The sequence below is a fragment of the Ciconia boyciana genome, chromosome 7 (genome assembly GCF_034638445.1).
Source record: "Ciconia boyciana chromosome 7, ASM3463844v1, whole genome shotgun sequence".
Classification (NCBI taxonomy): Eukaryota; Metazoa; Chordata; class Aves; order Ciconiiformes; family Ciconiidae; genus Ciconia; species Ciconia boyciana.
In genome coordinates, this window is record NC_132940.1 from 759 (window position 1) to 21,546 (window position 20,788).

At 55.8% G+C, this 20,788-nt stretch overlaps 2 long non-coding RNA genes across 6 annotated transcripts; both read right to left on the reverse strand.

Moving 5' to 3' along the window:
• Window positions 1-574: 574 nt before the first annotated feature.
• LOC140654258 (uncharacterized) lies at window positions 575-7,252 on the reverse strand. Of its 5 annotated transcripts, XR_012043376.1 has the most exons (7): window positions 7,113-7,252; window positions 5,975-6,301; window positions 4,505-4,595; window positions 3,250-3,424; window positions 2,545-2,618; window positions 1,817-1,938; window positions 575-627 (listed from the first exon to the last, which is right to left on the reverse strand). It is a non-coding gene; the product is annotated as an uncharacterized lncRNA (long non-coding RNA). The 5 variants fall into 5 exon arrangements; XR_012043377.1 differs by lacking the exon at window positions 2,545-2,618 and having other exon boundaries at window positions 577-627; window positions 3,233-3,424; XR_012043378.1 differs by lacking the exon at window positions 3,250-3,424 and having other exon boundaries at window positions 585-627.
• Window positions 7,253-14,261: 7,009 nt separating this feature from the next.
• On the reverse strand, window positions 14,262-19,463 carry LOC140654337 (uncharacterized). The gene is made up of 6 exons (XR_012043393.1): window positions 19,417-19,463; window positions 18,410-18,613; window positions 18,010-18,132; window positions 17,468-17,620; window positions 16,899-17,030; window positions 14,262-14,453 (listed from the first exon to the last, which is right to left on the reverse strand). It is a non-coding gene; the product is annotated as an uncharacterized lncRNA (long non-coding RNA).
• Between the last annotated feature and the right edge of the window lie 1,325 nt (window positions 19,464-20,788).

Sequence of the window (20,788 nt, forward strand, 5' to 3'; positions counted from 1 at the left end):
GTACTTACAAGGCTGCTAACGCTTCTTGGGAAAGCCTGGAAAACTCGCTTGAAGCGACGCCCATTTGTCCCGCTTTTGGCCACGTCTCTTCTTTGACCTTGACGGCTTTTCGTACGGATCGCTAGGATCGCAGTAAGGCTTTTCAAGTACTGCTACAAGACATTTTAAAACCTTACTGACTGAAAAAGCAGAAAGCTTTTCCCAGGAAAACAAAGGCTCTTTCTTCTGAACACCTGAACTCTTCCCAACAGTTTCTTTCCTCTTTTAGTACAAAATTATTTTCACAGTATCATTTCATAGGAAGCGCACAGAAACAGAAGATTACGCTTTCGGGAAGAGAAAAGAAACGGAGGGAAGTCAGCTTTGCGTAGGCACGCTCCAGAACACGCCTTTTTCCATCTGTAGTATTTGTGTTGAAATACTTCACAGAAAAACTACAGGAGGAGAGTTGGCACATTCTTCACCTTAACTTTCAAGTCCCCGCTACGAGTACCTTAGGAAAAACGCAGGCACACATCGTAGACGTACCGTGTACTTGCAGACCACTACGGATCCTTTCCGTCCGTCTTGCGCTTTCCTGGCAGAAGAAAGGGCGACCGCGGCGAAATGGTGGCGGCTGACATTCTGCTGAGAGAGGAAAAAAAACCCTTTAGCATAAAGCTGGGTAGGAATCTAAAGCTTCCTTTTTTGGTGAAGGCTGGTGAAGACTACAACTGAGCGGAGGAAAAAGTGTTTTGCATCATCTTCGGAACAGTTGACGATACAGGCCGCTAGAGCTTGGGCACTTTTTAGACAACCGTGCCTTTTTTTGACTCACGGGCAGCTTTGGTTTGCGCAGCAAAAAGACGCAGCAAAATGCGCAGCAAGAAGACGGCACGCCCTCGGACCCAGAGCACAACCCTCCGGACGGCCACGCCCCTCGCTGTTTTGATGAGGAGCCGCCGAGCATCCCTGCGAGCACAGCTGCACGCGCAACATCACTTTCACCTACGCTGATTTCAGCGGATGTAGTTTCTGAAGCTTTACACTGAAAACCGTATCTTGACACTTCGCCACAGGAGAAGCGATCCGTAACTAGAACCCCACAAAAACCTAGAAACGCCACTTGCAATCCCACAGCAGCGACAGCTTCAGAACTATTTAGACCAGGAACAAGGGAGAAAAATAACACCGCTTCATCGCGCGCACGGGAAAGCGGCAGAGAAAAGGGTCAGCATTCGTAGCCCTCACAGGAAACAGGCATTCTCCTTCCCTTCCTAAAGCCCTCTCTTGGGTCTAAATACCGCAGCACTACCGTGGCAGTATCGAGAGCAGGGAACAACAGCCCCACCGCTGGACGTTTACGTAGCGGCATACATAAACAGAGGGACACGTTTTGCCACGCGCAACCCTGAACTTCCTGAAAACTCACGTTTACCAAAAAAAGAGCCGCTTGGAGCATACTGCCCAGCAGCGTTTGGCAATAAAACTGCCATGTGGTGGACCCACGCAAATTGCTCGGTAACTTGCTATTTGCTTCCCCTTGTTTTTCTTCCTTCGGAAATTCTACTTGCGGCCAAGTTATTCACTACGGCTTCAAGCATTTACCTTCCTGGGATTACCAGCATGTCTACACAGGCAAGTAACTTCCCTGCTCTTCTACCGTTGTCCAAATTCCAATTACAGTCATGAAAGAGGAGTGAGAGAGAAGAAAAGGAGAGCTCAGGCAGCAAGAGAGCTCTGCAGGCTGCCGCCACTCAACGTCGCACTCTTCTTTTTAAACCACACACACGCGCCCCCCACAAAAAAACAGACCAAAAACCCCGTGACCTTGTACCTTTTTTCTTTCAGAGCTCATCCCTGTCTCAGCATGCCGTCTTGTCAAAGCGTGAAGTGCAGATGATCTGTAGCCCAATGACATTTGCGTGCGATGGATACGTGTTCAGAAGGAGTCCAGATCTGTAAGACAGGTGCCGTTTTGGTGGGTTTAATAATCATCACTCGAGTGTATCGACGGACACGTTTGGGAGGAAACTAACTGTTGTGGTTTAGCCCCAGTCGGCAATTAAGTGCCACCCAGCAGCTGGCTCACCCTCCCCCCCCAGGGGGATGGGGGAAAGAAGCCAAGGAGCAAAACTCAGAAAACTCGTGGCCTCAGATAAGAAGAGTTGAATCATTGGAACAAAATAAGAAGAAGAATGAATTATCATGAGAAGGAAAACAACAAGAGAGCAAGAGAGGAACAAAACCCAGGAAAAAACAAGGGATGCAACCCCTCACCACCCGCCGACCGATGCCCAGCCACTCCCCCAGCAGCGATCCCTATCCCCTGGCCAACTCCCCCCAGTCTCCATACTGAGCGTGACGCCAGATGGCACGGAATAGCCCTTTGGCCAGCTTCCATCAACTCTTTTGGCCGTGTCCCCTCCCAGTTTCTCGTGCGCCAGGCAGAGCGTGGGAAGCTCAAAAGTCCTCGACCAGTGGAAGCATTTCTTAGCAACAACTAGAACATCACCGTGTTATCAACATTATTCTCATCCTAAAATCCAAAACACAGCACTATACCAGCTACTAGGAAGAAAATTAGCTCTATCCCAGACGAAACCAGGACACTCATTCCCTTTTAAACGCAGCGTCTCCTTGGGGGAAAAAAAACGTGTTAGAGACGGAAAAAAAAAAATGACAACTCGGGGCTCCCAACCACCACCGAGCAGTGGGGAAATTCACAAAAGTGAAGACAAAGAGCAGCAACACTGTAATCCTGATCACGGACTTCAGAGACCCTCCAAGTCTACACCTCAAGCCTAGGAATGACTAGTCCTTTTTTGGAAGGACAAACTTTTTTTACATAAAACTCCTAGACTGAAGGCTCCACGGAAGAGAATGCGGATTGACCCACAGCACAGCATGCCATCAACACTCTAATGAAAAAAAAAAAGGAATAAAAATCAAGTTGAAATGTCAGTTTCCATCACATTTCACTCATTCTATTTCTACTGGCATCTAGGTGCTCCAAAATTAACTCTACTGACACCATAGTTCACTAACAGGGTAGTTGTGCATATAAAAAGAAAAGGCTCTTGCCAACTTGCCCATAAAGTCAGTCTGAACAAACAGAAGAGAAACACTTGACCCTGAAGAAGGTAACAGGCAGCTCTTCATTTATCCGAGATGAAAGTTCGTTCTTTTACCCGAAAGGAAAACCTTCGGAACTGCCAAGGGACCAACCCAGGAACGAGGCACGCTCTGTTACCTGCAAGTCTTCATCACCTTTTCTGCACTGGCAGCAGATTTGCCTTTTCTCTGGGTTTCAGGTGGAGCATCTGCAGCGTCCCTGAACTCGCAAAGGTTTCTCCCCGCTCCCCTGGCCCCATACGCGCGATTCCCTGAGCGGCAAGCGGGACCGACCACGCGGGATTTTCTGCACGTGACGCCGAAGGTGACACTGGGAAAAGAGGAGGCAAAAAATGATCCTGTTTGTCACACCCAGCCGACGGGGAAAACACAGGGGAGGGTTCTGCCAGAGGGGCCCTGCGGGGCCAGGCCGTGCACCCCGGCAGCTCCAACCGACCGGCCCCTCTCCCCTTTGCCAGGTACCGGGGAGACACCGCTGCCTCCCGCTGCCGCCTCGCCCGCGCCCCCTCGCAGCGGGGCTGCCCCAGGAGAGCCGGGGCACCCCCACCTCGCCCCCACCCCCAGGAACGGGACCGGGAGACACCCTCCACGCAGGGAGGGGCGCAGGGCGTGGATTTAATCCCCGAGGGAAGAGGCCAGGCTCCCCGCTGGCAGAAGGGCCGCTCGCCTCCCTGCTGCTCAGAGCCGCTTGCTGGGGACAGCCCGGCCTGCGCCCAGCCGCTCTGCAGCCCCGCTGGGAGCGCAGTCCGGCCGACGGATGCTCCAGCGAATAGACGCTCCGGCTCATGGCCGCCCCCGCTCAGCTAACGTTGCCTCTGGCTAACGCACGCTCCAGACAGCGGACACCCCATCTCCTTCCAGCTCCTCCTCGCTACAGCTCTGGCTAACCGAAGCTCCAGCTCCGCACCGAAGCTCCGCTGGATTTCAGCTCCTTCTCCTTACGAGCTCCAGCTATTTGCCACAGTCTGGGCTTTGGACAAGGTCAGAAAGCGGTCGCTGTCAGAACTTGAAAATATTACTATTAAACATCACAGCTGTACGCTGTGGAAATACAGATTCATTAGTTTGTACGATTAAGTACTTAAGAACTATTCTCAGCAGCGGACAAAGAAGAGCTGGGCTCCAAGAGGGCGTGCGGGCTCTGAAAAGCACCCTTCCCCCCCCAGAGGCCACCTCAGACCGAGAGGCTGGCCCGGGGCACGCCGGCCTCCCGAACTCTGGGCTCCGACGCGACCAGACCCCCACCCTCCAGGGAGGGTCCGTGCACCCTGCCCACCCTCTGCTTTCCCCCGCAGCCCCCAACGCCCTCCCCCCGCCCTGCGCAAACAGCCAAACTGGCTTCTGCTTTGGGCCCCCAAACCAGCTCCCATTTCTGAGCCCACAAACCCACCTGCTCAGCCTGTTCTCGAGTCCCAAAAATGCAGCACTTCACCTCTGCTCCTCAGCCCAAAAACGTACCGCTCGGTCCCCTCTGGCAGGTCCTGAAAACGCACGACTCAAGCTGTTTCTCAGCCCCAAAGTCAGCCCCCTGAGCCTCTTTTCAAGCCCCGCGAACACAAGACCTGCTCTCCATTTTCAGGCCCCAAACCAGCTCACCCTCTCTGCTTTCCGACCCCTTTGCGGTCCCCATGCGTGATGCTGCGGGGTGGGGGGAGCGGAGCCACCCCACAGCCCTGCACCCCAGGGCCACACGTGCACTTTTTGGGAGCGCTTGGGCACTGCGGAGGGCCCGGCCCCACACCTCTGCGGGGCCGCACCAGCACAGGCAGGGCATCGCTTTATCACGGCTGCTTCCGGCTCGCTTTCTCCGGCACTGGTTGGGGGTGCCGGGCCCGCACCCCAAACCCCCGCAGCCCCAAGCACCCCTGCGGGGAGCCGGGCCCAGCCGCCTCCAGGAACCCCCACCCGCCGCAGCCGCGGCCCTTCCCCGCCACTCCGGCCACCGGCACCCGCCCGGCGCCGCAGGAGCCCCCCGGGCCACCGCTGCCCGACCTGCGCCGGGAGCGGCAGAGGCTGCCCAGCTCCACAAGCAGAACCTGAGAGCCAGATGGGGCTGCCCCTACTCCCCCCGGCTCGCACACGGGTTCGGCCCCAAAACCCCCCGACAAACCCCAGGAGAGCGCTCGGCCCGGGCGCTGCTTTTCCCCCGCCAGTCCCAAGAGAACAGAGCCTGCACCCGCCCTATTTCATACAGGGATGGGGAGCAGGACAGAGGACTGGAAAGAGAAAAGGAAGACAAGGGAGAAGACTGAGGTGCCGCCAGAGAATGAAAGGCCGAAAGAAAAGGTCAGAGACGTAGAGGAAATCAAACACAACAGGGACGAGAAGCCCTGCAGAGAGATGGAGCAAGAAAAGGCAGGGTCAGCGAGCAGGACAGAGGGGTAGAGAGGTGGGGGGGAAAGGAGAGGAAGAAGAACAGAGGAACGTGACGGCGACAGGGCGCAGGACATACAGACAGAGAGAGAAAAACCACAGGGAACAGGACAAAGGGACTGGGAAAGCAAGAAAGGGTCAGATTTGTACAAAGAGACCAAGAAGGAAAAAGGGGAAAAAAAGCAAGCCATGGGCTAGAGGACAGAGGCAGAGGAAGAGGAAAAAAGGGCCAGGGAGCAGGACAGAGAAGGAGAGAAAGGAAAAAGCGGAGACAGGGCAGAGGGTCAGGGAGAGGAAGCAAGGGACAGGGAGCAGGAGAGAGGTGGAGAAAGAAGCGCTGGGGCAGAAGGATAGAAAGAGAAAAAAGACAGACAGGAAGAAGGATGGCGGACGATAGAGAGAGGGGAAAAAGAAGGACGAGGAGCAGGACACAGATTGTCAGACAGGGACAGGGAGCAAGACCACGCGCTGGCTGACGCATACAGACCCTGCGGTGCACGCTGGCGGCCTGGCCTGCCGCGGACTACGAGGAGGGATCCTTCCTCACCCGGAGAGGCAGGCTCTCTCTTGCCTGCAGCGGGAGGCAGCCGCCAGACGGCCTTCCATTTCTTCTTCTTTACCCTTCTCTGGCTTCTTTCTCCAGCTTCAGCCGCGGCAGCTCCTGTCCACAGCCAGCAAGCGCTCCGCCCGTCCCTTTCGCCCCACGCCGCGAGGAGAGCCAGGCCAGGCACAGACAATCCACGCAAGCCTGAGGCGGGTGCCGTCACCGGCAGCCCCAGGGGAGGAAGGGACGACCGTGTCCTCAGCGCAGCCTCTGGGAGAGGGAAAGAAGAAGCAGACACCGTTATTGCCGCAGATCGCCCCCGGCTGAAGCCTTTCCTTCCGCAGGGGCTTCTCGAGACGCGCGGAAGGCCAGCTTGCCACCGGCACGACGGGGCTTGGGAGCGACCTGGGGCTACGGGACAGGCTTCAGGGGAGGGGCTGGAGCTGGGGGCAGCTGCGCGTGGGGGGGCAAGCGGGGCCGGGGGAGGCTCAGGGGGAGCTCTGGGAGCGGGGAGCCGCCCGGCGTCTGCGCCTGGGGGGGTGTCCGCCTTCTTCCCCTCTTCCCTTCTCTCAGCTCTCGGGCAACTCCCTGGGGCTGCCCTGACCCAGCTCGCCTCCGGCACACCGGCAGCCTGCCGCAGCGGGCAGCTTCAGGCTTCCCGTCCCGCAGCCAGCGGGCAGAAGACACCCCCGCGCCCGCCAAAGGGGCTCGCTCGCCTTACCGCTGCCCCAGGACACCCGCCGCCGCCGAGACCCGCGCCCAGCGCGCCGCCATGCCGCTCCCGGGCACCGCGCATGCGCCGGCCGCCGACGGCGCGCCGGAGGGGCCAGGGCTGGCGCCCGAACGCCGGGCGGCGGCACCGCGCTGCGGCCGTGCCGCCGCGGCAGCGGCGGAGGCGGCAGCGCCGCTGCGCTCCTGTGCGGTGTCGGCGCTGCAGTACCGCGCCGCGGCACCGGCAGCAGCGAGCACCCGGCGGGCGGCGCGGACCCAGGGGCGGCACCGGCGCTGCAGTTCCGCGCCGAGCGCCCGCCGGCAGCGTGCACGCGGTGCGGCGGCAGCGGCAGCGGCAGCGTTTCCTTACCGGGAGGCAGCAACGAGCGCGGCGGCGGCGCTTCGCAGGCACCGCGGCACCGCCTTGCCGTTACCGGCGGACGGCAGCCGCGGTGAGCACGGCGGCACCCCACCGCACATGCGCGGTGCCGGACCTGCAGTACCGCGTTTCCTCCGCCAGAGGGCAGCAGTGAGCGCGGGCGCCGCCGCCCGCCCCCGCCCCCCCGCGCGCGCGCGCCCCACGTGCCCGAGGCCGTTCCCCGCCGGCAGACGGCTGCCGGCCCCGGCAGGTACCCGGAGGCCAGCATGGGGCGAGGACGCACCCCGGCGTGCTGCACACACCAGCGGGGCTGGCTGGAACCTCCCTGCCGAAAGACTACATCTCCCGGCATGCCCTGCGAACAACGTGCCCGACCACAAGCTGGCTACCCCAGGACTACAGCTCCCAGCATGCTGCGGGCTGCTGCCTCCTGTGCCATTTAACCCTATGGGGACACCATCCCGTGCGCCCTCCTCCCCTCACCAGCACCCGCGGGACCCCGCCGCGCCTGCGGAGGCCGGCTCGCAGGGCCGGGATTCCCAGCACCACCACCGGCTCCGCTTCGGGTCCGATGCTTCCCCAGCTGCCCCGCACCCCTCCGCACGACCTGGAAACCCCCCCACACACAGACACGCACCCGGGGACGGGGGCCTTTGTGTCGGGACCACCCTTTTGCAGGGCCCCGACCCGACCCAGCTGCTTCCCCAGCACTACCCCTACCCTCCGGTGAGCCCCAGCGCTCAGGCAGCCCCGCGTGTCCCTGTGCGGCCTCCCCCCTGTCCCGGTGCATCAGCTTTCCCTCATCCCCTCGGCTTCTGGGCCACCCGCGACCCCGATGCCGCACCCTCCGCTCCTTGGCCCTAGTGCGGGTCTTCCTGGACCCGGTCGCTGTTGCCCCAGCCCCACCTCCCCCTTTGTGTCACCTTCCCCGGGATGTTCCCGGTCGCAGGGACCGCCCCCCCCCCCCCCGGCCCCATTCACCTGTTCTGTGCTCGCAGCCTCAGTCCCGGTCCCAGCATGTATTGCTCAGCACTGGCGTTGTTGTCCTGGACCTACCCTCATGGGGTGATGTGAACACCACACTCATGGCAGTAGCCCAGCTCAGCAGCCCCCGGCCCACAGCTGCAGCCCGTGTGGGGACACGGGCAACATAGCCATCAGCCCTGCTGGCCACTCCAGAGGCTGGTCAGCCCCAGGCCCTGGGCCCAGAGCTGCATCCCACCGAGAACACAGGCTATTGCCCTCAGCCCCACTGGGGACACCTGTGGTCGCTGGGACAGCAGAGGGGTGCCCCAGCTCCTGAGGGCAGCTTGCCAAAAGCCAAAGGGAGAGTCCTGGGCTGCACAGGAAGAGAAAAGGGGACGAGAACAAAGGGAGAGCCCTGGAGTGCAATGCTGGGGTGGGAGGAAGCCATCAGCAGGTGACAAGGAAAACATAGGACTCTGGGGGCACAGGAAGGTGGGGGGGGGAGGGGGCCTGGGCCCCACAGAGAGGAAAACAGCTGACCCTAGAGCACACCAAAAAAGCACTGGCAAAACTCTGCGATGGGAGGAAAGCTAAACAGGAAGCATTGCGGCACGCTGTATGACGAACACAGGGCCTTGGGACACACGGGACTCGGGGGGAGCCTAAAATATGAATTCAGGAGTTCAGAGGGCTCCAGGGCACAGCTGAATACAAACTGGTGCACACCAAAAGGGCTGCGCAGCATGCCACGGGGCTCAGTGTCGCTGTTTGCTTAGGGACATGGGGTAGTGGTGGTCTTGGTAGCGTCAGGCTTACGGTTGGACTCGATGATCTTAAAGGTCTTTTCCAACCTACACGATTCTGTGATTCTGTGATGGGAAGCCGCCTGCAGCCACCACCAGACCCTATGGAAACTCCCTCTCAGCACCGTTTGTGCTGGCCCCAGACCTTCGCCCGTACCTTGGGTACCGTAGGTGGTTGCCCCCTCAGCGACCTCGTTGGGAATGAAGAGCTCACAACCCGTATTCCTTCAGATCCTCCTCTCTGTCCCCTCTGTCCACGCTTGCCCCAGACCAAACAGCCCGGACCAGCCCTTGCCATGCTCCGGCCTCACTCGCCCCTCACCTGCCCAACACACAGGGCTCTCCCCCCACTAACTGGCACCGCCTCAGCCGAGGGACCCCGTGCCCAAAGCCTGCTTCCAGGCGGGCTTGCGCGCCTGCCTCCCCGCAGCTCCAGCGTGTCTGCGTCTGCAAGAGCAAGGGCGCGTGCACGGGCCCAGAAGGAGGAGCAATCTTGGCTTCCCTAACCGTATTTTACTACTGTTTGTGCGCTATTCCCACCCAGACCTTCGTATGCGCATACCTAACCCAAAAATCTCTTTGCCCTTAGCACCTTCAGTCACTCGCAGCGCTGAGGTTCTTCCCCTCTCTCAAAACTTACTTGCTCTTTCCTGTCTCCTTGTCGCACCTCCTCGGCCCTTTCTGTACATTCTTCCTTCAAACAATACGACTGAAATCAACAAAATGGGTCAAGCAGCTGTCTTCAAGTCGATGCCTCTGATAGGATTATCCTACAAACCAACCCAACTCCTAAGGTCATTGGACAATTCTAGTTTTAGAGCATTTTCCCAAAGCTTTTAAGTGCGGTTCCCTGCTAGGTTATGTGATAAAAAGCTTGTCTCCATAAACTCCAAGTCACACAGAGGCGCTGTGCCAGGTAAGGCACCCCAGCGACCCAGCCAGAGAAACGGATTCCCTGCCCTGGCTCCTCCCAGAGCTGTCCCGGCAGAGCCGCCAGCCCCACGGTACGGGGTGACACTCGTCACGACGAGTAGACGGGAGCGGCTTTCCGGATCACCATACAGACTGAGAAAGGTTGCTGACTAAGGCTGTGGGACGCACGTGGGGACCGCACAGGATGTACTATGGTCTGTTTACTGGAGGAACCAAAGGTGGGGAAGGGGAGGTAGCAGAGGAGTTTGGGGAGGAACAAGCATCGGAAAAAGAGAGGGACAAGGGGATAAAAAGGGCTGGTGGCACGCAAATAGGTTGCTGGTCAGTAGGATTGTCTGGCCATGCCCTGTGCCTGACCAGCAGAGTCTCCTGTCTTCTCCTTAACTCCATCTCTAGGTATTTTTGTGAGGGAAAGGTTCTCTGTTTTTGTGCGCGTGCGTGTGTGAGGGCTGAGGCCGAGCGGCCGAGGTGCAGGGCCGAGCGGCGGGACCTAGCCTGAGTTGTGGGACCTAGGCCGAGCGGCGGCCTCGTCCCTGGAGCTCGGTTTCAGGAGCTCGGCCTCGTCCCTGGAGCTCGGCAGGCATCCTAGACGGCATAGAAAACAACAAGAACACTCTTTTTTGGGAACAGAGATCTTAGGAGAGGTGCGATGGCAACAAAGCGAGTCCAAAGGGGGCTTACGGAGCTAAAAGCGTGCTGCTCGGGAGGCATCGTGACAGTAGCAGAGGGCTTCTGAGAGGAACAGACACAAGAAGGCTCGAGGACACGGTGAAGAAGTCCAGAGGGGATTTGAACAGACTACAGCTGTCCTCAGGGGACCAGGGACTGAACAGAGGTGTCCTAGCTAGCAGAGAGGACAACATGAGTGCTCTGGAGATGAAAGATGTCAGCGGGAATGGTTCTCGGGAGCAAGAAGGGTGCAAATTGTGCTACAGAGCCACAGAGGGCTGCGGGGCACGAGGACGGCCTCAGGAGGCACGGTGACGGCACAAGGCGGCTGCTGAGAGCGAGAGAGAGAGAGACAGACAGACAGACAGAAGGCTCTGGCAGGCAATGCAAAACCCAAGAGGGTGTCCCAGCGATGTCCTCAGGGGATGAGCGACCGAAGGGAGACATCCTAGACGGCAGTGAATAAGGTAAGGGAGCTGTGGGGCACAACAACAGCCTGAAGAGGGGTTCTGTGCGAATAAGAGAGAGACACAGAGAGGGCTGCAGAGCTCGAAGGGTGCCGTGGGGCACGAGGACAGTCTCGGGCGGCGTCATGACAGGAACGAGGGGGCTCCGGGGGTCGGGGGAAATGTGGACAAAGAGACAAACGAAGGACTGCTGACACAATGAGGTCCTCGGGAGGGGATCTGAACAGAGTAGAGATGTCCTCAGGGGACCGGGGACCGAACAGAGGCATCCGACATGGCGCAGGGAAGGCAAGAGTGCTCTGAGGGAAAACGGAAGCCTGAGGAAGCGTTGTCTCTGAAGAAGAAAGATACAAAGCCCGCTGCAGAACTAAAGGATGGCCATGGACCACAAGGGCGCTGGCAGGAAGCGTCGCGACAGAAACAGAGGGGTGCCGAGATGGCCAGAGAGACAGAAGGCGGCTTGAGGGCACAAAGGTACTGGGGAGGGGATCTGAACAGAGTACGGGGGTCACGAGGGAGACGCCGACCCACTGGAGGCAAGCGAGATGGAGGAGAGGACAAAGAGACTGCTCTGAGGAAGAGGGAGGAGATGTTCTTACAAAGCCAGAGGGGTACAAGTTACGCTTCAGAAATAACAGCATGCCGAGGAGACCCTCTAACGCCTCAGGATGAATGGAGAGAAGAGAAAAAAATAAAAGACAGAAAGAAAATTTAAGAAGCAACAGGGTATGTGACAAGACAGAGAGAACTAAAAACACGGGGACAGACAGCTCGATAAAAGTCGACACAGAAAGAACACTGAAAAAGCAAAAGGGTACGAGGCAGAGGAGAAAAAATTTAAAAATAGGGAGAGCAAACTAGATAAAAGCAGGCATAGAGAAAAACTGAAAAACAAAGGCCTTAAAGGAAGAAAACAATAAAATAGAGGGACAGCAAACTAAATAAAGACACAGAAACAACATTTAAAAAGCGACAGGGTGTCGTGGTTTAGCCCCAGCCGGCAGCCAAGCACCACGCAGCCGCTCGCTCACTCCCCCCCCCCCGGTGGGATGGGGGAGAGAATTGGAAGAGCACAAGAAAACTGGTAGGTTGAGATAAGAACAGTTTAATAATCGGAACAAAATAATAGTAATAATAATAATGAATTGTAATGAGGAGGAAAACCACAAGAGAGAGCGAGAGGAACAAAACCCAAGGGAGGGAAAATTAAAAAAGATACAACTGCTCACCACCCGCCGACCGACACCCAGCCAGTCCCCGAGCAGCGACCGCTACCCCCCGGCCAACTCCCCCCAGTTTCTATACCGGGCACGACATCCTATGGTATGGAATAGCCCTTTGGTCAGTTTGGATCCACTGTCCTGGCTGTGCCCCCTCCCATTTCTTGTGCACCTGCCCAGAGCACGGGAAGCTGAAAAAGTCCTTGACTGGTGTAAACACCGCTTAGCAACAGCCAAAACATCAGCGTGTTATCAATATTATTCTCATCCTAAAATCCAAAACACAGCACTATAGCAGCTACTAGGAAGAAAATTAACTCTATCCCAGCCAAAACCAGGACACAGGCTATGGCACAGGCTAGCATGAAAGAGAAAATAAAGACAGTGAACTGGATACAAGGAGATAGAGAAAAAAATTCAAAAGCAACGTGACACAGGAAAGCCTGGAAATAATATAAAAATAGGGTTAGACGTCTGGGTAACAGTAGACAGAAAAAAATTTTACAAGTCACAATATACAGCACAGATAGGGAAAAGAAAACAAGAGAGAAAAAATACATAAAAGTGAACACAGAAACAAAAATTCAAAAGCTTTTTCAATTCAAAAGACATTAAGAGAGGAAAAAAAAGATAGCAAAAACCTAAGTAGATGGAGACATAGAAAGAAAATTTTAAAGGCAACTGGGCACAGCACAGACTAGAACTAATTAAAAAATGAGGACAGCAAACCGGATAAAGACAGACGAGGAAAGACCATTTAAAAGCAACGGGGTACAGGACAGACAGGAAACAATTAAACAGGGAGAGACATCTTGACAAAAGTAGACACAGAATGAAAATTTTAAAAGCAACAGGATACAGGAAAAAATTTAAAAAAAAAAAAAAAGAGAGACAGAAAACAAGATAAGAGTACACCTAGAAACAAAATTTCAAAAAGAGAAGAATCATGAGAGTAAAAAAATGAAAAATAGGGACAGTTTACTAGGAAAAGTAGACGGGGTGCAGAGCAGAGGGAGCCACTGAAAAGAGAGACAGGTCACTGCGCAGAGGGAGGCCTAGAAATGCCATTTTCCCCAGCAATGCGGAAGAAGGCAGGGCGGGAAGAGTGAAATAATAGCAGGTGGGGAGCTGGAAAGGGAGGGGCATAGAAAGGAAACGTAGAAGGTGACGGTGTGGAGGGCAGTGCTAGCAGAAGGGCAAAAAGCTTTGGGGAGCCAAACAGCCTGAAAGGGAGACAGAGGCAGGTACAGGCAAGGAGGCAGGCAGAGGTCTGGAGAAGCACGGCAGAGAGGGGCCCGGAGGCACGCGAGGGATGCGCGACTCACCGCAGCTCCTGCCACCGCCGGGAGACCTTCAGCGCCCCGGGGCTTCTCTCTCGGCCCCTGCCCCTTCCTCCTCCACAGTGCCGGCTGCCTCGCCCGCCCAGGTGCCCCGATGCTCCTCTCCCAAGAGGCTTCCCAGAGACACAGTGGCTCACGTGTGCGGCCGATGGGGCACCGAGCTCCCGGCACCACACGCTGGTGGTGCGCTCTGTCGGGGACGGCTGGGAGGGATCCTTCCCGGCTGCGGGGACCGGCTGCTCCTTGCTGGAGGCAGCTGCCTGGGGAAGCCCCTTCCTTTCACTCCTCAGCCAGCTCCCACAGGCAGGCATGCCTAGGCAGCCCCCTCCCCACGTAGAGCCCCTCGGCACAGCAGGGCCAGCCCCATCCTCAGCCCTTTTTAAACCCTTGGCCCAGCCCCAGCCCTTTTTAAACCCTGGGCCCAGCCCCATCCTCACCTCATGGGTCCCACCTGTGCTGCCCCAGGCCACAGCTGGAGCCCATCAGGAACAGGGGGCCAATTACCCCAACCCTCACAAGCCAGACACAGCCAGCAACCTGGCACTGGCACGGGCAGACACCACCACCGAGCTGGCGCTGCCGTGGGCAGATGCTGCCGCCAAGCTGGCACCGGCCTGACAGACTTTATTTTACGGCCCAAAGCCAAGGTTGGCCTCTAAACAAGAAAACATGTGAAAGCACCCTTACAGGATGCCGGTCCGGTGGTGTCCATGATAGCTCTCACAGCCTCCCACGTAACAGACAGCTCCCCTGTCCGGGACCATGCTTGGCATGTCCCAGGCCCTCGCCGCACCCATGCTGAAAACCAAACAGAACAATTAAGGACTCTGCTTCATCACCTCAGCCTCCCAAAGAAGCTTCCTTCCTCTGCTGATGGTCGACACGGATATCCTCGTGCTGTTCCTTTAACGCGGCCTGGCCTTGGGTGCCTGTGCTGCCAAAGGAAGAGAAAATGATCATGCTCTTGTAACGTGCTCCATCATCCTCTTGTTCTTCAAGAAATCAAAAGAAAGCTACCATCCCCATTGCTACATGACAGAAGTTTGTGCAGGAGACGGCTGAGCCCATCCCCAGAAATGGAAAGCTCTGCTATGACCCTGCTTTGCCTTTTGGCGACAGCGCCCGCCATCGGTGTGCCCCAAACAGGCGAGGTCCCGTTCGGGCTGGCATCCGCCACAAACAGGGAACGTCCCCTGCGGCCTGGCGTCCGCCACAAACAGGCGACGTCCCATTCGGGCTGGCCTCCAGCACAAACAGGCGACGTCCCCTGCGGCCTGGCGTCCGGCACAAACAGGCGACGTCCCCTGCGGGCTGAACAGAGTCAACTGAACAGAGTCTTCAGAAGAACTTAGTTGTGCATTCAGTTTACAAGTAAATCCCACCCAAGCAATGCTAGGGGGCATGCTGGCATAGAAAGGAATTCATGAGTTCATTTAGTATTTCCAGTGGAACATTCCATAGCTTGTAAAAACAGCCTTAAAGTCTTTTTCCCTGTTGCACCAACAACGCTTATTTTAGTTCTGCTTAAGGGGTCCCCTACAACTACTTACTACAGCATGTGTGGCTCCACTATCAATTAAAAAAATCTAGTCTTTCATTCCCCAGCTTGACTGGAACCAGAGGATCGTCTGGGGAAACTTTCATAGATTCCTCCGGCCCCCTTCAGTCCAACCCAATCTCCATCATGACTCCAACGGCTTCTTCTGTCTCTCTTTCCCGAGATTACTCAGACGGCGTGGACAATCTTTTTTCCAACGGCCCTCTCGCTTACGATTTGCACGCCGATTCATTCCCAGGGGAATGTCAAAACCATTTCAACTATTATTTCTACAGCCCCTTCCTCACCCACACAATTCACCTTGTGTATTTTCTCTCCCTTTTTCTCGGTCTTCTGTCAAGGCAGCCAACAAAGAAGCTTGCGGCGTTACTCGTCCCCGCTTCTCCTTCTCTTCTGTTTCCTCCCGATTATTATGTACCTTATATGCGACTGACAAGAACCGCGAGATTGTCATGCCATCCTCGCCCTCTACCTTTTGTAATCTCTTTCTTATATCTGCTGCCGCTTGACCAACAAACAGCGTGTTAAATAACTGTAAATTGCTATCATCTTCCGGATCGAGATCTGTCCATTTTCGAGCAACTTCACACAATCTCTCAGAGAAGGCTGACAGGGTTTCCTTACCCCGCTGCCTTACCTCAGATAGTTGAGAGAAATTCTTAGGCTTTTGCACTCCATGTTGAATCCCGTACACAATTAACTTTGGATATTCCTTTACCCTCTGTAATCCCTCACACTTGTGTTTGGATCCCACTCTGCATCCTCTTTTGGGAGGTACATAATGGTATTAGGCACCCCCCCACACACACACACATTGTTGGACCAGTCCCTCTCTAGCCTTCTCTAAAATTGTTCTCCTCTCCTCAGGGGGAAACAAATATTCTAGGAGAGCCTGGACATCTCCCCAGTTAGGATTATGAGTCGTGATTAACAGTACTATACATTCCCTCTGGATCGTTTCGATAGGATCTGACTGCCCGTTGCCAGTTTAACAAATCAGAAGCGGTAAAAGGTACGTGTACGGATACCGCTCTTCCTTCAGGCCCTAGAGCCTGGCTGAGGGGAGCCTGAACTATTGGTTTCTGTCCCCTTGTTCTTTTAGAGACAGCACTCACAACTCCATTATCGCTTGAGCTATCAGATTCTGCCTGTTTTGGAGGAGCTACCAACAGCTGAATATCCTCTTCCGAATTTTCCCATTCAATACAACGAGGTTTTCCCTTTTTCTCTTTTAACGCGTATATTCCAACCTGATGTTTAGAATCCACTAAACCGCCTTTCTTCCTAATATCCCAATCGCGTCTTAACGAAAAAAACATATCCACGTAAGGCATTTCATCCCATTTTTCCGTTCTCCGACAAAACAACATTCGTTCCGATATAGCGTTATATTTCAAGGATCCATCCTCAGGCCATTTTTCACCATCTTCCAATCGAGATCGTGGCCACCATTGATTACAATATCGTTTTAGCCGATTCTTAGTGGTGGGATCTCCCCCAAATTTATTGCAAGGCTTCAGGATGCATCCTAGAGGAGAGCAAAGGGGTGCCTCCTGGGAAGCAGCAGCGCCCATACCGGTACCGAAAAACCCAGCATTTCTACACAAACCAGAACGAGGGACGTCTCCCTCTGTTGAACAGGACGGCGTGTAGAAACAAACAGAACTATCCTACTGCCACGTATCTTTCCTGGTGCGTCTTGTGCAGAGCCCAGAACAGAACAGAGGGTGCCTGTTCCCGAGAGGTCTTGCCCCTACCCCCCTTTTCTCCTATCCCCCCAAAATACCTCTTTTCACTAGCATTGCACCGTTGTGTCGCCACCGCCCGACTGCAGGAGAGGAGCTGAAGGAGTCCCCGGTCGACAGGTCGGTGCGCGCCGGAGTCCGCTCAGGCCTCTTCTCCCCCGTCGGACGCGGCAAGACGAACCGGGCGAGGCTGTCGGCTCGGTCCCATCTGGGGTGCCAAAACCGTTATCCCACAAGCGTGAGGTCGCTTGCCCGGTGCGCGAGACGCCAATATACACACAGGGCAGAGGTATGTTTATTTCATGTCTGCGCAGAGATGGGCGCTAGGCGGTAGCTCCGCAAAGCTAGCACAGAGTTCGGTCATACAAGTACAGTATTGATACGGTCTAGCTATGCATATGCATAAGTAATCACACAAAGCAGTTTTCTATCGGTCTACATTTCTCTTATTTCAACTTAAAGCTACAGCGCTACTTTAACGTGCTGCGCACACTGAGCGGTGAGGGCTCTCTGCTCGGGCCGGGGTCTCCAGCTCGAGGGGTGTGACTTTTAGGATTATAACGAGGATAGTTTGTGGGAGGGTGCTTCTTATCACGCTCCTACTAGTTGTTTCGGATGGTTCCCAAACCATTTTAATTAGCTTACCTCTTTCTTCAGGATGTGCTTCTCTCCCAAGGACAGTAATTCTCGTTTAGACGTTCCGCTTTCCAGCCTGCATCCTCCTTATCGGCTTTACCTAAGCCCTGGCCTTCCACCAGCTCCTGGTAGACGACACCGTTAGACTACAACACGACCGTTCTTTGACGCCAGTCAGCGGGATCGGAATTAGGAACAGAAAGAACAGGACAAGCTAAACACCCACACGAGCCTCACATCCCTAAGAAATGATTAAAAAAACCCAAACGACCCCCATTTTAGATTGCATTGCCTTAGGGACTGCCTCCTTCAAGTGCCCGGGCGGAGCGGTGGAATCGGTCACAGAATTCACTTGCCTGCCAGGAGACAGCCCTTGTCCTCGCAAGGCAAATTTTTCAAAACAGCGTGCTATTTTCCCATTTTATCAACTACGGCGGGCTTGCCCTACCAGCATGAGTTGAGGACGTTTTCCTGTGGGTTCATTTGACACTCCATTAAGTTTTTAGCAGGCGCAAGCGACCAAGCGCGAGATAGAAAGTAAGCCAAGATACCGGCTGCCGTACAAAATTTCTTCAAGATTGCGCCTGCGGGAATCGCACAAAGCCCACGACGACTGAACGAGTATGTCGGAGGCCCCCCGGCAAACAGCGCCGACGTTTCGTGAAGCTCTTTTCCTGTCAAGAAAAGGACCTTTTAGACGGTACCTCTGTTGGAATTCAGGCTGCTTCCTACTCATTCTGGCAAGTTAGCTTTCACAGAAACCCTGAGATCTTCAACCACCAAGCAACATTGGTAATTCTTGCTCTCTGCCTACGGGGAATGTCAGCGAATCAGAACACTACTTAAAGCAAAATTCCGGGTCTGTTTCACGCAAATCAAATATCTAAGCCGTGGACAGGTGTCTGTAGAAAGACGACGACTTTAAAAGATAAAGGGAAGTAGAGTACTCACTTTTCTGAAATGTCTTCCAGTCGTTCCATCGATTTAGCAGCCCAACCCAGCCGTCGAAATTCCGGAGCAACAGAGAGAGAGCGGTCGCATGTCCACGCCGTTCTCCCCTAGCCACAGAGCCTTCCGCTTTGCCCATTCCTGCCGACAGCCAGAGCATCGGCGCCGTAGCACCTTCGGAATAACGCACCTCCCACAGCTACGCACCTTTACAAAAGAACCGAGCAGCGTGTAAACAAACATTGCAACGGTTGCGGTAAGGGCTCAAACAGGGATGCCGATGTTATCACTCTGAGATTCAACAACCACGAAAAATGTCATTTTGCTCCAGTATTACAGGAGTTCATTGACTAGTGTCAAAAAAAAATTTTGTTGAAAATACATTGTTTGAAGCATGATTCCAAATGCAAACGTTAAGCAATTCTCGTGAGTCTTGAACTGAGCGGCATTCAGGATCTGACTAAAACAATGGCGGAACAGAGGGCTAGAAGCCCAAAACTAACTCACCATCCCGGCAACTATGGGAGACTTTTGGTGACTGTGGGGGAACAGAGCTTGGGAAGCTTTGCCCAGTCTGGCAACAGAAAGCTAAGGCCCTGCAAACACGGTACGTTTAACCAAAAAAAAAAAAAAGGGGGGGCGGGGGGGAATATATTGTTTTGTAGTTCCTCTGCTTTCTACACAGAACCAAAGCAGTTTTAGTTCAGTAATGAATGTTCACACTTCCACAGGGTACTCTTACAAACATCAGCCACTGCTAATAAGCAACGGATGTAGTGGGTACAGAGAAACCTCCTGTCCAGCAAATGCTTTAAGCTTTTCTACGTTCAAGACTTTACTTCCCAGGTGCCTGCAAAGACCCTTACTCTGCCCTGCCCCACCCAACCCGTTCTATTTGGAACGATTGCTGAAAAACACGACCATTCCACAGCAAGTAAGCAACTGACATCCCGACCCAGAGCTTTCCCTTACAGGACAATGCCAAAGCCAAGCCCAGAACTTTTACTTGCCGATGACCGGCAGCGTGCGAGAGCAGAGCCGGACGCGGGGACTCCCCTCTGGGATGGCAGAGCCGCTGGTGCGCGCACACGCATGCGCGGTGCCGAGCTGCAGTTCCGGCTTCCGACCGTCCCGACGACCAAACGTCAGTACCTCAGGGGGGGAGCCGCGCATGCGCGATGGCGCATTTTCCCGAGCTCGCTGCTGCCGCTCAGTGGATGAATGTCGGTACTGCAGCTGGGGAGCCGCGCATGCGCCGTGGCGCATTTTCCCGAGCTCGCCGCTGCCACCGTGTGGACAAAAGTCGGTACTGCAGCTGGGGAGCCGCGCATGCGCAGTGGTGCAATTTTTTTGGTGCTCGCTGCTGCCTCCGTGTGGACAGAATGCAGTACTGCAGCTGGGGAGCCGCGCATGCGCAGTGGTGCATTTTCCCGAGCTCGCTGCTGCCACCAGGTGGACAAAGGTCGGTACTGCAGCCTGGGAGCCGCGCATGCGCAGTGGTGCCATTTATTGGTACTCGCTGCTGCCCCCGTTTGGACAAAAGTCGATACTGCAGCTGGGGAGCCGCGCATGCGCGGTGGTGCATTTTCCCGGGCTCGCTGCTGCCACCGTGTGGACAAATGTCGGTGCTGCGGATGGGGAGCCGCGCATGAGCAGTGGTGCAATTTATTTTCGTGCTCGCTGCTGCCGCCGTGCGGACATAATGCAGTACTGCAGACGGGCACCCGCGCATGCGCCGTGGCGCATTTCCCCCCAGCTCGCTGCTGCCGCGGGATGGACAAAATTCAGTACTGCAGCCAGGGAGGCGCGGTGGCGCATTTTCCCGAGCTCGCTGCTGCCGCCGTCTGGACAAAAGTCGGTACTGCAGCTAGGGAGGCGCGCATGCGCACTGGCACAATATTTTTTGTTTGTGCTCGCTGCTGCCGCCCGGTGGACAAAGATCGGTACTGCAGCTGGGGAGCCGCCCATGCGCGGTGCTGCATTTTCCCGAGCTCGCCGCTGCCACCGTGTGGACAAAAGTCGGTACTGCAGCTAGGGAGCCGCGCATGCGCACTGGCACAATATTTTTTGTGTGTGCTCGCTGCTGCCGCGCGGTGGACAAAGGTCGGTACTGCAGCTGGGGAGCCGCGCATGCGCGGTGCTGCATTTTCCCGAGCTCGCCGCTGCCACCGTGTGGACAAATATCGGTACTGCAGCTAGGGCGTAGCGCATGCGCGGTAGCGCATTTTTCCCGAGCTCGCTGCTGCCGCCCGGTGTACAGCACTCGGTACTGCAGCCGGGGAGCAGCGCATGCGCAGTGGTGCAATTTTTTGGTACTCGCTGCTGCCCCCGTGTGGACAAAAGTCGATATTGCAGCTGGGGACCCGCGCATGCGCAGTGGTG